Below are 18,371 nucleotides of genomic sequence, written 5' to 3' on the forward strand. Positions count from 1 at the left end.
AAGTGGCAAAGAAATTGCCAGTGCCCTTAACCATAGTGTTTAATCTTAGTCTTAGCTCTGGGTTAGTCCCGAGGGGGTGGAAAGAGGGAGATAGTATGCATCGGGTTAATATAATAGTTCCACTGCATACAGGAGGCTCCAAGACTGCTGTTACAAATTACCAACTGATCAACATATCAGGAGTCATTGTCAGAGAATTAGAAAATTTGGACAAGAGAAAAATACAGGAATAGATAGATGGAAATGGGATCCTGTATGTGGGGGGGGCAGCATGGTTTTATCAAGGGTAGATCATGCCTCCCTAGCGTACTCACGTTTGATAATATAGTGACAGTCGAGTTGGATAAAGGTAATGAGTTTACAATGATACTGCTAGACTTTGCAAAGGCCTTTGACAGGATGGCACATGGAATTCTAATCAGTAAACTGCAGTACATGAGGATGGATATAGCATTGGTGAGATGGATAAGAATGTGGTTGATGGAGAGATATCAGAGAGTAGTTTATTCAGGAGTAGAATCCGAAAGAAGGCCTGTGACGTGGTGTGCTGCAGGATTCTTTTCTGGGACCACTACTATTTAATTTGTTCATTAATGATATAGGAAAGGAGCTGAGAGAAACTGTTTAGTTATCTGCCGATGATGCAAAGTTGGGTAGAGCAATAGTGAATACACATGATGTCGAAATTTTGTAGGATGATTTGGATAGATTGGCAGAGTGGGATAATGAGAATGGATATCAGTTTAATGTGGCAATGTGTAAGGTTATGCATTTTGGGGTGAAAAGATTATCAGTAGTATACCACATTGATGGAACCACACTCCAGGAAATTGAAAAAGACAAGAATTGGGAGTGTTAATGGATAGGGAGTTAAAGTTTAAGGGGCATATAGCAAAAGTGACTAAATCAGCTCATCAGATCACTTGGTTGCTGAAGAATACTTTGATGAGCAGAGACAAGCAGGTGTTCCTCTCTATCGTGCCTTGATAAGACCCCATCCTGACTACTGTGCACAGGTCTGGGCAGCAGGATTTCTTGGTAATGGGGAGGAGGTAGAGAGGATCTAGAGGCAAGTGACCAAGATGGTAGCTGGTCTATGGAATGAACCTTACGATTTGTGGGTTAGGCAAAGGGATGATATGATTGAGACATGCAAATTACTGAAGGATTTTTACAAGATTAATTCAGAGGAAATTTTTCAGAACAGGTGTTGTGATGGTAGGAGAACTAGGGGTCATCCATGGAAACTGAGCAAGATTGTAGTTAGCAAGGGTGTTAGAACTAGGTTTTTTACTTGGAGAGTGGTGAATGAGTGGAATATGCTGCCAGTCTGTTGTGGGTGCCATGACTGTGAAGGAGTTCAAAGTTAATTAACACGTTCATTGCCAATCACGCGTTATCGCGAGGGCGTCGTTAACTAAATAAAAAAATTTAAAAAATTTGGCCACCACACGAAATTCCAATTTTCAGCTTGGCAATGAAATTGTTAATAGATCCTGTGTACATGCTGAATAGTTCTTGACATGATGTTTAGAGCCTCTTTCAATGGGTCTAAGGACTCCTTGGAGTTGCCCGTAATAATAATAATAATAATAATAATAATAATAATAATAATTTGGCAAGGACAGCAAAAGTTCAGTAGCAGAAATTAACAAATCAGGCCACGAAAAAGCATTGGGAGTATTTTGATATGTGGCAAGTAGAAGAACAATTATGGCAAGATGATGTTAATGGATGATTGGTAACTGCTGCAGAGATAGTTGAGGTATTCAGTGAGCAAGTTCATCAGAGTGTTTTATCATCATCATGAAATCAGAAGCTGAAGTGTAGAGAATGAAATGACAGAAGACGATGGTGAGCAAGTAAGAGGTATATGAAGAATTATGTAAGCTATACGTCGATAGGACTTGATGGCATACCACCACATGGCTTAAGGGAATGTTCCAGAGAGTTAGCATCAGCCTTGGCATATCTGTATAACAAGTCTCTTGCAAAAGTACAAGTCCCAAAAGAGAGGAAGGAAGATAAAATTGTTCCATTTAACACAAAGATGGTGATTAGGCTAAGGTTACAAATTATAGGCCAGTCTCTATATCTGTAATTAAGGTATTGGAGAGATTGACGAGAGCTAGGATACACAAGTGGGTTGACGACAGTGGTATCTTTTGTGCTTGTCACCTATGGGTTTGTTAAAGATAGATTGTATTTTTCCGAACTTGCTTATCCACTCTAACAAGGTGAATGAATGTATTGGACATTATACTTAGATTTTGCAAAAGCTTTTGATAGATTTCCACACATTTCAGTGGTGTAGTGTGGTGCAGTGATCTGTTTTGGGACCACTGTTTTTTAATTTGTATATAATGATATTTGGATGGGTTTAACCAGTGATATACAATTGTTTGCAGATAATGCAAAACTGGGGAGAATGATGATGAATCAAGCAGATGTTGTGGCTTTACAGGAAGGAAGGCTTCAATTGTTTGTATGAGTAACAGTATGCAACTGTAAGTTCAGTGTTACAAAGTGTAAGGCTCTAAAATTTGGTAGGCAGCAATACAATGTAAAGTTTACACTTGGTGGAGAAATTTTGAAGGAAGTTGAGGAGACAAGACCTTGGGGCGGTGGACAAGGATCAAAAATTCAGAGATCATATTTCAGAATTCTGAAGTCATCACATCAGATTATGGCAATGATGCAGAGGACCTTAACGTGCAGAAATAAAAAGGTTCTCGTTCCATTATAAAAGGCCGTGATCAGGCATCGTATGAAATATTGTGCACTGGTTTGGTCCCATGCTATTCATGGTGATGAGGATATATTGGAAAGGGACCAGAGAAGGCTAAGGTAGTAACTGGTGTTTGGGATGTGGGATTTGAGGATGGATTCAGGGAATGCAGTTTGCAAAGCCCTTTGAATAGGATGAAGAGAGGGAATATAATTGAGAGGTTTAAGTTGGTGATGGGTTGTTACTGGGTTAATGCGGAAGAAATTTTTCATAAAATGGGAGGAGGTAGAACAAGGGGGGGGGGACATCCCTGGAAATGGCATAAGGAGCGGGTTCTTTCCATGGAAAGTGGAATGCCAGGCGTGGTGAATGCAGAGACATTGACATTATTATTATTATTATTATTATTATTATTATTATTATTAACACCAGACCTCTATGGAGGTCTGGTGTTAATAATAATAATTCAGGTAATAATACATGCAATTAATTGCTAACATAAGCACTTGGCTACACCACCACAAGACTCATAAGGTCAGAATGGTTTATTCAAACAAGGAACTGTATTTTTAAGAAATTAGTCAACAATAGCATTATTACAACATTCATTTTAGTAGTTTTTGATTTAGCAAAATGACCATAAGGCGAATAAGGATGACCAGCAGAGTAAAGAAGGCAAATCAGTGTTTTTTCTTTATGTTGCTCCTACCCATGAACGATTATTTCCACTACAAAATATACAACAGGTTTGTTGTATATTTTGTAGTGGGTGGGTATGGATTTTTGTTTGTTTTTTTTCTATTTTTATCAATATATATATATATATATATATATATATATTTGTATTCTTTAATTTATTTTTACATATTCCAGAAACTCTGCTCTAGAGACCAAATGTGGAACTTTTTCAAGCCACTTCAGGCCTTCAATAAGCAGAGAAATGGTCTCATACCAGGTGAGAGGTGATGTTTCATCTCTCTCTCCTAAAGACAATCACAAAAATCCATGCCACAGTGATTCGAACCCACAGCCTGTTGGTTGGAGAGTGGATACACTAACCACTCAGCCAACCAGCCAGCTGAGCAGAGCAAAGGATATTTCAAATAATTCTATGAAGAAGAAATAGTTAATTACTGAGTGAACACTTTGTAGAATTATCATCCAGGATGAAGATAATGCAGTAATTGATGCAAAAATAGTGAAATGAAGCTGCAAAAGAAATCTCAATGTGTGTACAGTCATGGGATGTTAGCCTAGTGTTACAAAAAAAAAAGTATGCAATAGAAATGCATTGCTTTTATCCATACTGTTTTAAGTCTTACATAGCAGCGTAATGTTACGTATATTTGTATTTATATTTATGTCGAACTGCGCCAGTAATATTTAGATTTTTATTACGTTACTTTTTAACTCAAAGTGTTTCCCCTCTTACTTCGTTATTTTTCGTGGTTGCTTGAGCTTGTACAAAATGCCTATATGCTCTAATCTCTAACTCACGTATAATACTATTAGTTGACTTTATTCCTTTCGTAATCTACTTAGTTTTACTCCCCCCACACCCTTCAAGCCATAAAGTATAGTCTCACACGTGCTAGTATCGTAGACTGAGGAAAAGCCTCTGGCTGGGACCAAATCCTTAATCTACGTTGCTGTAATTCAAAGCTATTAATCCTTAAAAAAATATTTTTGTTAACTACTGCGCCGTTAAGGATCGTGTAAAGAAATTTTTATCCTTCCTTTACATAGAAGAGAATGATTTAGCTAAGCACATATGATAATAACCCTTAAATCAATTTTTTCTCAAGCAACTCCGAATTACTCAGTCGTGACTGAGTAATTCGGATTCGCCACACATTCATTAAAATAACTCACTTAAAGTATTAGACAAAGAAATTATTTACACTCAACTTATTAACCACGTGGATGGATTTTAACACAAATAACCTTTCTCTCATTACTACTAACATAAGGCAAAAATTACATTATACACGTTCTAAACATTTAGTAACACAAGCATTATTCAAGTCTACAGTGTTCTATTATACACATTCAAACTGACGTTCGGCTTTCTGACCTCTTCGAAAACATTATACCATTAGTTAAACAGAATCAACATCTATCGTCAGTACACACAATCTAGGCTATTAACATAAAGCAAACTCCTTACAAGCTCACTATATCATGTCTATAACAGTCCTGAATCCAAAAAGGTTAACGTGAATTCCGCTGGTTCCTTTCTTTTTTCTTGCGCAATGGTGATCGGGCACTATTCGGCGGTTGTGGTCTTGAAGATTCCTTCCTTGTAATTTTAATGCATTTTTTCGTCGAGGTTAGGAACTTCATCGGCTGCTATAAATCAGCACGCACGTGGATCGGTACATTCGTCGAAGAATTTCACGGAAGGATATCTTGTAGTACTTCCAGCGAACTCCCCATGATCTCCAGAAACTACTGCTTCCAGAGTCGCGACTCTTCCCGTCCTCGAAAAGCTTGCCACAAAAAAAAAAAAAAAAAAAAAAAAAAAAAAAAAGAGAGAGAGAGAGAGAGAGAGAGAGTCCTCGAGCCTCAATCTCTGCCTTTTATATCATATCCAAAAAATTTTCGGATTTACTGGAAGTGCCCTTATCACCCACGCTTACGCTAGGTTTTGGTGACAAAACTCATAATCCAGTGACTTTTGAGACTGTTGCTGACCTTCAGTTTACTAGCTTAATCCTGTCTGAGCTTTTTAGTTACAATTGCTTGTGGTTCTACATTCAGTTATTTTAACATTATATTACAAAAGTATTACATTACAGTAGGTTACATGGACTTCTAATTACAGTATATGTATTTTAATGACCCATGTAAAATCGATATAGGTGAAAAATATTTCTATTTTTCACCACAAGAGATTTTAAGAAGGTATAATCATCTCTCTAGAAAAAAAATGTTTATCATTTTTTTTTCTCTTAACCCAGTGTCTGCACATTTCTTGGAGAAGACATGACTACATTTTTCCGATGTACCATTTCTCTCTGTATTTTTATTGTCAGATCTCCCAGCCTTAATGTCACTTTCGTTTCCATACCAAAAATTTTTCTCACCCACAGTCAAGATTTTAAGACAAAAATCCGACCTCTGTTTTTAGCTCTAGAGCAGTATGCGTTACGTGTTATCCTACTCCAATTGCACTTAGGATCTCTGATATGAGCCTCCACAACACTTTGCCTGTTCCACCTTATAAAATTTGGTTATAAAATTTGTTGAACCTTCTAAATCTCTCAATCATGTTCATCTCGATCGTGCTATGTTTACTTTCTCCCAAACGGCACTCTCATTTTTTTCTGATCATTTACTAAATTGACGTTCGAGATATAATAGGCATCATTCAAAGCCGTCGAGTGACTATTCCTTTCAGATGATGGACTTAAGAGTCAGTGTGGTCATTGCGACATTCTTCTTTATCTCTCTCAACTTGCTCAGTAAGTCTGACCTTATAGTCACTCTTTTTTCTCGCTTGTCAAGTGTTCTCACTCTCTCTACTCGATCTTTTAAGACGTTGATCCCTTTTCCTGAACGTTTGTTACCCATTAGAAAAACTCATTTGCAGTAACATCGAAAGAGAACTTGTGTTTCTGTAGAAAGTCATTTCCTAAAATTATTTGACCGCTCGGGCGATATGTCTTAGGGAGGACCAATAATTCTTGCGAGACACACAAATTGAAGTCTGGTGAGTACAATATAACTCTAGCACTCTTTGACGCATATATCTCTGGTGTGGAAATTCCCATTAGCTTAATTGGTCTCATCAGTTCAGATATACCCTTCCATACACGGGATTTTATTTTTTGATAAAAACTTCCTGCGATGACAGAGGTCTGGGAACTGGTATCCAACAGGAAAATTTCCCTTAATGGTCATTTTGGATTTCTTTGGGTATTCTCTGATCTTGTTCTCTCTCTTCCATGGTCTGTTTGCATATCCATGATGAGTATGCACAAGATTTTGCTAATATCTAGTATTTCTGTTGGAGGATCTCTTATTCTGAAAACAGTTCTGAGCCACGTGCCCATATTTGCTACAAACAAAACATTTGGGAGGGCCATTTCTTATTTTTACCTCATTATTCCCTTCTTTTTTACATGGAGTTATTTCAGAGGTATTTGCAGTTATTTCCCCACCAGCTGTTTAATAACCGCATCAAGCTGCTCCATCATAGGCTGTTGCAGCCTTTCTACCTCCTGTGTAATTATCGAGCGTAATTCCTCCAGGTCAGTAGGTTTATCTCATTTTCAGTTATATGCTTGATGTTAAACGCATTTCCTCGTTCCTCCTCCCTTTCCTTACAATCTTTAATGAACTTTCCCTTAATCATACTTGAATCCTTCTCACACTTAACTTCACAAGAGGAATCATTTGTCTTTTTTATTACATGAACTTCGCTGTTGTTAGAAGCGGGATGAATGTCTCCAGGCTTCTCCCTCTCTCTCCTTCACAGCGAGGTAACATTCCTCAAGATTGGTGATCTTCTTTTTGAATGCGCTCTCCTTTAGTTCATCTTTGATTCCAAACCTGAACTGGTGGAACATCGCCCAGTCAAGATGAGATTTATCGTTGTTGGATACGCTTAGACTATTTGCAGTGGTCAGTAGTTTATTGTAAAAGTCCGTTACACTTTCTTTCTTTTCTTGAGCGCACCTCTGCAATTTTCAAAGGTTTGGAGTTCGCTTCTTACTTTAGAGAACTGGGAAATCAAGGTGTCCTTAAACTTTGTGTATTCTAAGGTGTCCTTAAGTATCAGAGACGAATACAGGAAGTTCATGGCCTTTCCTACCAGTTTGCTTCTAAGTAGAATTAACAGTTGGACTGTTAATTCTACATTAAAAATCTGACCAATTTCCAACCTTTCTCAGCTTCTCAACGAAACTAAAAAATGCTAATACATCATCACTGTCGTCACCAGAAAATTGCAGGATGACGAGTTGAGGGTTTACAGTACGAAAAAATTCCTCGTCGCCCATTGTGGCATTATTTGATTGGTCACTATTTGTAACTTCACTAATCAGGAGTGGGAAGATAGCAAAGACAGTCCCTTTATACAGAGGCTTTAGCAAAGAGGTGCAAATTATACACAAATAAGTATCTCAGGAGTGATAGTAAAGGATTGGAAGAATTGGTTATTGTCAGAATTAAGAAAGCACTGATTTCCTGAAATTCTCCAATTGATAAGACAGAATTTTGGGGTGTAGCAGAAAGAGAGGAAGTTCAGAAGATATATTTCAGAAGTGGGTAAAACTCAAAGGATAACATGGATGTTATAAAGCATACTGACAAATAAGAATAATGAAAATCTTATCCTTCTTTATAAGGCTTTGGTCATCAGATTTCTTGTGGAAGAAATAGGGGTGGAGAGGATTCAGAGGTGAGTGACCAAGTTGGTTGCTAGCGTGTGGAATATTCCCTTTAATGATACATTGCAGATGGATGTTTTTACAAAGTTTGGTAGATAAACAAATAGGTGAAATATGATGGGAGACTGTAAAAGTTTATTTTATAGTAAGACTTTATAGGTTGGATGAATTGGAAGGAAATAAACAAAGAATCATTCCCAGAAGTTGTGCAAGAGTGTGATTATCATGGACACAAGGAGTAGATATTTATTTCTTGTAAAATGGTAAATGGTATATCAATAAATGAGCTTAATGGGCTTTGCCAGATGCAGTTATGAGTGCCTTGTAAACGAGTTTAAGGAGAATGTGATAAGCATTATAGATATGCTAGAAAAGGTGTGATAAAGCATATTAATTAAGGGTTAGGGACGTCCAGATGACGGCCCTTAGTAGCTGTCTCTTCACTACATACCCATTAAATTAGTGACTATCTCTAATTGTCTAGCACTAGAGATTGAACTACCCACTCGGTCTCCAAAAGTTAGATAGGGCTAAAACAGCTTCCCATACTCCCTATACGGGAATAAAAGGCATTAGCTGATTTTTATATGTGTACAGGGTGGTTCAAAATTCCACATACAAACTTTGAGGGTGAGAGGAGGGAGAACATCAAAATCAACCATATTGACATAGGAAAGCATGACCGGAAACGCCAGCGGAAGGTACTAACAGGGACACAAAGATACAGAAATAACACAAGGCAGTAAGTAGTGTAAAAACTTTATTACACGTAACTGAACAGTTCAATAGTAGTCGGATACATATGGTAAACGAAGTGCATGTCTGCCATCTCAGCATTCCTAAAACGACGCATGTTCTTCGCACGACGTCGAAAGCTTGAATGAGGAAGCCCCAATTGCGCCAGTGAACAGCGCCTATCACTTTCGGGTGGCGTTTCCGGTCATTCTTTCGTATGTAAATATGGATTTGAAATACAAAGTTTGTAGATTTTCAGTAATTGCATTTATATATATATATATAAATGTTAGAAAAAGTATGTTAGAAATAATATATATATATACACACACACACATACAGAGTGGGTGTGTGTGTATATATATTATTTCTAACATACTTTTTCTAACATTTATATATATATATATATATATATATATATATATATATATATATATATATATATATATATATATATATATATATATAAATGCAATTACTGAAAATCTACAATTGAATACATGATATTTTAAAATATTTACATTTACAGAATATTTAAAAATATCAAATTTTCATACTCTATTTGCTAATGAGTGTATGGAATGACTTTAAACTTCTGAGCATCCACATTATAAGTAATGGATGTACTTTTTATATTTTTGAGTGTGGATGTCAGCAGTTCTTCCAGTCTAGCTAGAGTAGGGCAGTTTACAGGGATTTTGTAGAAAAAACTGGATGATCTAGGAAATAGGGAGGAGCTTTCAAACAGAAGGGGTGGTGGTTAATTTTTGGTAAGTCTGAAGGAAGCTCTGTTAGACATGGTAACGTTTAAGAAATCATGCAACTTTTTCTAACATACTAAGGATGTGGGGTGACATTGGAACCTTCAGGTTCTAATTTTTAATCAGTGTTCTATAATGGATGTCGTTGATTCTAGTGATGATGTCGAAAAAATGCGACTGGCTAAATGGCCTTCCAGACAAACAAAACTACTTTTCTCAAACCTTGAACCAATAACAAAAGATCTGTTGTTATCTCGTTCCTCTATTACACATTCAAGATAACATCCTAACATCTAGGCCTTATCAAAAATTAGCTCTCTAATTCTCATTAAAAATCTCTCTCCACCACTTAGTCACATATTATATGCTCCTTCAACTGCTCAACAAGCCTCACCTATGGCTTGTTGAGCAGTTGCAACTTATGTCACTGATTTTGTGGAGAGGAAGGAGAGGGAACTTCATTAAACAGATTTAAAGCCAATGACTACTTTTTTGAATATTGCAACTTTATAATAGATGCTTCCCACTACAAAAACACTGAATTTATGAACTCTTCACACCAAGATATTCCATTCTTTGCCTTCCTTTTGTACATAAACTCACTACTGCAATAACATAATAGGAAGTTGTTTTTATTTTACATTTCAACTCTTCCAGACTAACCATAACTAAAATAAGCAGGAAAATGTAAAATACTGATTGTATTTTCAGCACTAATACGATAGCAAATAATTAAAACATTAGAGCTATGAAGAGGACAGTTTTTAGTATTTCATTGGTTCAAAGCCCCCTCCCCAATTGTGCTGTTATCAGATCTGCAAAACTTGTCAGATACTTTCATCTCTGACGAAAACCTACAGTTTGAAACAGAACATAGCCGTAAGACCAGTGATACTTTAATCGAAAGAAGTCATTTTAGGCAGTGCAATACCAACGTAAGTCATGATGATTATACAACTTTTCTAACTTAACATATACACACCGAGTTAGCTTTGCATTTAAGAACACACTCCCGCTCTGTCGTTACCCCGTTATCGCGCCATATTTGGTGCAATAACGAAGTATCACATGATATCAACGTCACGTGCGGCTACTATAAATGGCCATAATCAGTAAACGTTTACCAGTAATGAGGAAACTTGGCGACGTAAGTCAATTTGACCGCAGGCAGAGAGTTGGGGGTCTGGAGGGCATGTGCCAGTATTTCGGAAACATATGCATTTGTTGGTTGCTTCCATACTACTGTATCAAGGGTGTACCAGGACTGGATTAAACATGAACAGATCCAGCAGAAGGGTTCACAACGGTCAGCCACGAGTGGTTGACCCTAGGGGTGAGTGTCGGGTGTCATGACTGGTTTCTCAGCAACGACATGCAAAAGTGACACAGCTCACCCACCATTGCAACAGTGGGGAAGTTCGACCTATTTCCACATGCAGTATGCCTTGATTCGCCTGGGGTTCCACAGCAGGATACCAACAAAGGTACTCATGATGATAGCCAAGCATCGCAACCAACGCCTCGCATTGGCCCTCGACAGATGAAAGAAGGTCGTCTGGAGTGATGCATTCTGGTTCCTGCTGCACCATGCTGATGGCCGGGTTCGCATTTGGCATAAACAGCATGAAGCCCTATCCTCTGGTTGCACAGTTGAGGTTCAACAGGCCAGTGGAGGTAATGTTATGATCTGGGGAGCTTTTTCCTGGCACTCCCTAGGTCATTTGGTTATCATCCCACAAACATGATAAACGCTACAGGGACCTGTTAGCCGACCATCTCCATCCATATCTGCAGGCGGTCTACCCCGATCACAGTGCCATTTTTCTATACGAAAACGCACTTTGGAAATCGGGCTCGTAAATCTACTAAGAATTCGGAGGAACACAACGAATTTGTCACATTCGTTGTTGAGATGATCAATAGTACGAGAACTGCTGATCCTACTCCAGGAAATGGGCGTGAACTGATGGATTTGCTGCAGCAGAAAGGGTCTAGTTACACACGGAGGATGTTCGATACCTTGGGGAATCCGTTCCTAGACATCTGTGAACATTGATTGTACCGAGAGGTGGACCATCGTGTTATTGGATGGGTGTTCCTAATACAAAGCTAACTCAGTGTGTGTGTGTGTGTACATACATACACATATGAAATATTTTTAAAAAATTTATATATTAATGATATGGTAGAGGGGATATTCAGGGGAATATCTTTTTATGGAAAATGTCAAAAAGAACTCTACTGAAAATTATTAAAAAAAACTTGATTGCATTATATTGACATTTTTGTGGTCTTGTTGGGAACAGGCAGACAACTCAATTTAAAGATTACCTGAACAACTTGCACAACATAAAATTTACTCTTAAACTGGAAGATTATAGAAAATTACCGTTCCCTGACATCCTTCTCGAAGTATCTGAGGAAGAAAAAAAGATTGATCTCTTCAGTATACAGAAAACAAACACAACTGCAAGATTCTTACATGCCACTTCAAACCACTATCCTTTACAAAAGATAGGCACGATAAAAACATTATGGGACAGACCTAAATTTCTAGTATATCAGAAAAAAAAAAAAGAATGAAGAACTGCATTATCTGAGGCATACTCTCCCCCTCAATGAGTACGAAATCGAAAACGATTAACAATATTCTTGATATGCCTCCGATAGTCCTTCAAAATAAATAGGATTTAATAAATGCAGTCACCACCTAACATCAAGAACGTTATGGATCAAGTTGCAACTTTGTGATTACATTAAAGTGGATTTTATTTAATTTTTTTTGCCAAAGTAAAGTATAAGATTTTGAGGTTTTATATCCACCAAACCTCCATCCTCCTATAAGAAATAAAAAATCGTAGTATACAAAATTCATCGCTCTTTTTTAAGTAGCTATATGGGCCAGTCTGTAGAAATCCACATCTGAACATGTAAAAAATGTCCAGGAGAAAAAAAAAGACGGCACGCATCAGGATTAGCCTTCCACACGACATAACTGTTTTATAAGAAAATTTAACGAAGCCTCAGAAATGCTCCGTATCTCCCCCCCCCCCCCTTAACAAAAACCAAGATTTAATCGTACACCAAGTCTGGTCTGCATTCATCAAAAATCTAACTGCGTATGAGGGATGAGGTGTTACGCCATAGAATGTGACAGTAACAACTTGCATTGTTCCAATGTTTGCTTATTAATACGACGGTTTTCTATGGCTTTGTTTATAATTTTGAAGTTCATAATATCTGCTGTGTGTAATTAATTTTTTTCTGCTCTTATATACAAAGAGCCTCTGTAGCTCAGTCGGTATAGACCAGGGGTCGTCAATCTTTTTAGAGTGAGGAGCCATTTTTGAAATTATATCTGTTAAAAAAAAATTAGGGAGCCGCACGCTTTTTTTTTTTTAATAGTAACACATTATCATACTTGTAAAACATAGGGGTGACAACGTCACATGAAATTATATGCTATTTTAAAATATTAAATAATAAAACAAAGATTTCCTTCTCCTTACAAAAGCATATGTATAAAATCCAATAACACCTATTTATTTAATTTTTTTTAATTTAAAATATCTTCTTAGTGCGACTTTTGCTGTTGAACTTCTTCGGACAGTTTCTCAATATGCGACGAATAAGTCGTAATTTTCATTTTCAAACATGACGAAAGACTCACGTTGTTTAGTTGGTTTCTCAGCTTACTTTTAATAAAATTCATATTGGAAAATATTTGCTCACGCAAATATGTCGATTCGAAAATCGATAGAAGTCCAAATGCGTATGTTTTTAATTGAATGTAAGTGTCCGGTAAACAATTCCACGTGTCAAATACAATCTGATCTTGCTTTTTAAGATCTATTTCAGACCATTTGTGTTGTATTGCAAGGGTAGATTTTTATCTTTCCAACTCCTTCAGCTTTAAGATTTCTAAATTTTGAATTACACAAATCCTTGGTTTTCAGGTTCCCAAACTCAAGTTGAAATGCAGCCTCATCAATTCCAGCAAAATGTATAAATATTAATTCGGCAGGATTAATTTCAAGTGGTCGCAATAAAAATGACATAGTTGCCTTGTTCTTTCTAAACTCCTCAAATCTCCCATTAAATTCAGATTGCATACTTACCACAATTTTTTTGAAAAAGGTTAAATTTAGGGAATTATCAGCTTGTTCTTGTTGATATTTCTTCAACGTAGGAAAATGTAATAATGCGCCTTTCTGTCGCAAACAAATATAAGTTTTGTTCAAACGAAATCACTTCTTCTAAAAGCAAAACTGCCATATTTCCCTTTCCTTGTAGTTTCTTATTTAGTGCGTTTAAATGGGAAGTCATAAAGTCATATCCACCATAAAGTAGAATTTTTGTAACCAATGAATATCTTCTAACTGTGCATATTCAAAGTCCTTTTGTCTTAGAAACAACTTAACCGCTCCGAGGTAGGTGGCAAATCGCATCAACACCGCACCTCTGGAAAGCCATCCTATTCTGTTATGCAAAAGAAGATCGGAATATTCGCAATTGATTTCTTTAAGAAGTTTACCAAATTCACGATGATGTAGCGGTATTGCCATTATTTTGTCAACAATTTCTACAACCAAATCCATCACTAATGTTATCTCTTTTGGAAAAGTTTGTGCACAAAGTATCTCTTGATGAATTATGCAGTGAAAGGAAAACACATCATGCAAACTGTTTTTTAAATAAAGAAACAAAACTTTTTTTTGTACCTTTCATGCTCGGCCCCCCATCGGTTGCAATAGATATTTCTTATTAATATTAATACCCTTACTTTACAAGCAAGTGGTAACAGCAGATTCAATGTCTTCTTCGCGAGTTTGTCCTGTAAGTGATAGTATATCGAGTAATTCTTCCTGAGGTCCTTGAGAATTTATGTATCTACAAATAAGTACAATCTGTACAATATCATCCACATCGCATGATTCGTCACACAATGGAGAATCCTGGTGTTGAATTTAGATCTGTAACCTTGCTGATTTGTCATATCTTCTCCCATTCGTATAGTTCTGTCCCTTACAATCTTAGCAGATAATGGCATGCTTTTATTTTTGTAATTATTTCCGCTTTGCTTTAAAAATCGCAGAAAAGATATTCGGCCATTTCAATAAAACATTCACATAATCGCCGTCCGTAAAAGGTTCTCCTCGTTTAACAACTTCTTGAACGGCCACAAAACTAGCAATAGTTGTATTTCTTTAATTCATTTGGAAAATGAACATTAGGTTTACTTTGCGTTGCAACTCTTCTACTGCCTTTTTTCTTTCATCTTCCTGTGGATATGCTTTGTCAAATGTATCGTGTTTATTTAAAAAATGTCTTTGTATATTTGATTTTTTTTTTGTTTGAAAGCTTTTTTGGCATATTAAACACATTGGAAATCCTGCTGTATTTGCTACAAATGCGTAGGTTTCGGTCCATTCACTGTCAAACTCCCGATTTTCTTGTTCTATCTTTCTCTTCTTTGCTGACTTTTTAAATACTGTAAAAATATTTTTATTTTGTTAATATTTAATTTAACGTTACAGTATTCACGTTACCTAACACAATCATCAGTAAATGAAAGCACTGTAACGTCCACTACAAAACTTTTACTTATTTTAACAAAGTTAGATTTACAGACCACACCTGCACTATATATGCGAAGACAACAGGTGCGTTCAGTCAAGCGTTACCTGTGCTAGCCTAGCGTGACGTCACAAATGTGTCCGATCCAACTGCTTGATCGCCATTCGCTACAAATTAATTTAATTTGTAGCGATTAATTTTCGGTACAAAGTAGCGCTCGCCTAGCGTTCTGCCTGGCTGATCGCGCCCAATGCAAACTAACGTTTTTTGAGTATCGACATATGGTTAGGGGTTATCTGAAATACAAAAAAATTTATTTTTTACTTCTATGTTTAGATAGATCGTTTAATAACGAAAGGAGCCTCAATTATTCATTCAAAGAGCCGTATGCGGCTCCGGAGCCGCAGGTTGCTGACCCCTGGTATAGATGAAGCCCTTTGGTCGGGAAGACCTGGGTTCAATTCCCGTCTAAGACGTGAGGAACCTTTATCAGGTCTCTTTCGACTAAAGGTGTTATCCGGTCTCATAATAATGGTGGATGGCTTTTTTCTCCCAGAAACTGGAGTTTTTCGTCCCTCAGAACAGGCAAACCTACCCCATAAACACACTCCTCTGCAGACAAAATACCATTCCCCGCCACCCCAACGTCAGGCTTCTAAGGCAAGTCAGTTGGGATCGCACGCGTATAGTCGCATCATGTAAAAGGCTGACCCCAAATAGATGAGAAAAAATAGTCTTTTGCACTTGATGATGCAAGTCCGACAACTTAAGAAATTTGTTAGGTTATATCGTTGATTTTGATAAACCCTATTGTATGTTTAGAAACATGTTGTCTCAATACGGGAAATTAAATAAAGGATTTGCAAATGTAAGGTTTTGCAATTCAGCTTGAAAAGGCGACATACTGTGTATCACACTGATGATACTTGACTGCAGAAAACTGATCAGGCTAGGGAGTTGGACAGTTGAAGCTCGGAGGGTATATATTGCAAAGTTGATAAAATAGCTCAAAGGATTAGATGTTAAAAAACACACTAACAAGTAAAGATAAGGTAGTTATTATTCATCTTTATAAGGCTATGGTTCCGCCGCAACTTTACATGTACAGGTTTAGTTACTTGGGGATCAGAGTGACCATGCTGGTGACAGGTCTATGAAATTCTCCCTATGAGGATAGATCGAAGGTGTGTGTGGATTACAGTTTAGATGAGAAGAGGGGATATGATAGAAACTTAAGTTATTGAAAGGGTTCTAAGTTTAATAACTTAAGACTGACAAAGTAATTTTTCAATTGATGACAAATAGAAAAATTAGAGGTCAACAATGGAAGCTGTGTAAGAGTGTGAAAACTAGATTTTTAGCTTACAGAGTGGAATGGACCAGAATTAGTTGCAACTGCGCTGACAGTGAATGAGTTTAAGGAGAGGCATGATATGATAGATATACAGGGTGTCCCAAAATTCACGCAAGAAGTAATTTTGATAGAAAACACAGGTTTTTAATCAAAAATTGTAATTTCTTATTGATTCATAAAGTATACAGTATAGGGTTATGCATAGCATATCAGGTAAATGGCCTCCACGGCTTTGCTGGCACATACGCACTCTTTTGTCGAAATTTTCCATGCCCGTTTTGCATAAATGCGGCTGAATTTCGTTGATACAGCGCTCAATTTCCTCCTACAAGGCGTGGGTGGTCGTGTTGGCATAAACCTTAGACTTCATAAAACCCCAAAGAAAAAAGTCCAACGGCGTTAAGTCACATGATCTGGGCGGCCAATTCTGATCACCAAAACGGGAAATCACACGACCAGGAAATGACTCATGCAGTAATTGAATTGTTTCTCGGGCTGTATGGCATGTGGCACCGTCTTGTTGAAACCACATCCATATCCATATCTTGCAATTTAGGCACAAAAAACTGGATTATCATGTCGCGATAGCGAGCACCATTAACTGTTGCCTTACCAGCCGCATTTTCGAACAAGAATGGACCGATGATGCCTCCAGCCCAAAATCCGCACCAAAGTGATACGTTATGGATATATTTGTTTCTCAACAATCACTCGTGGATTTTCTGAACCCCAAATGCGACAATTTTGTCGGTTAACGAAGCCATCAAGATGAAAATGAGCCTCATCGCTGAAGATGATTTTGTTTGAAAAATAAGCATCCACTTGTTCCATAATCCATTCAACGAACTCTCTTCACTGTGTGTGGTCAGTAGGCTTCAGTTCTTGAGTCTTGAACTTTGTAAGCATAAAGATGCAAATCTTTCGTGAGAATACGCTGTAGAGAGCTTCTCGAAATGCCCAATTCAAGACCACGGTGCCGAATTGATGTTCCTGGACTCTCAGCAACACTCTCACGAACTGCTTCGATATTTTCTGTTGAACGATTTGTTGAATGATGGCCAGAGTGTATAAGAGCACTAATTGATCCAATTTCGTTGAATTTTTTAATTAATCTTTTCACAGTTGAAGTTAAATCACTATTCCGACCATATTTTGTACGAAAATTACGAACTGTAGCTGCCAAACCTTCATTATTTTTAAAATATTGCTCAACAATGAAAATGCATTGTTCTTTCGTGTAGCGCTTCATTTTTAATAACCCTGAACTGTCAGCTGTCTTTTTTTTTTCGTTGGCAACACTTTACCGCACAAATGGTGCTAAATTTAAATCTTGCGTGAATTTTGGGACACCCTGTATTATATGTATTTGGGTTATATGTTAGTATGAGTCTTACATGAGTTATCTGATCCATGGAGATTGGATCAAAAGATTCATAATATTCAGTTTATAAATCCTGCCACTTTCAAAACTATTGGCTACTAGCTTGAAGAAAACAAATGGACATCTATTATCCTTATTGGAATTTACTGAACAATTAAAGAATTCTTCTGTTCCTTTATTTAAAGATAAATGAAATCAGATATTACAGACCAGTTTCGTCAACAGCCTCAAAGAACAGATCTTAATTAAAATAAGAACCTCAGACTTCATATCCTTATTTACCTAAGGAGGATGGTTTCAGAGCCAGATATAGAGGATTATCAGAATTTCATAAAATTATACTAGGATAGAGGTATAGTAGTCATTTTCTTGATATCTCAAACATTGACACTGCACATTTTGGCCTGCCTACCTACCCTTGAAAATGTATAAGTATGATATT

The sequence above is a fragment of the Typopeltis vanoorti genome, chromosome 4 (assembly GCF_054136105.1).
Source record: "Typopeltis vanoorti isolate ZY-2024b chromosome 4, IOZ_Tvanoo_1.0, whole genome shotgun sequence".
Taxonomy (NCBI): domain Eukaryota; kingdom Metazoa; phylum Arthropoda; class Arachnida; order Uropygi; family Thelyphonidae; genus Typopeltis; species Typopeltis vanoorti.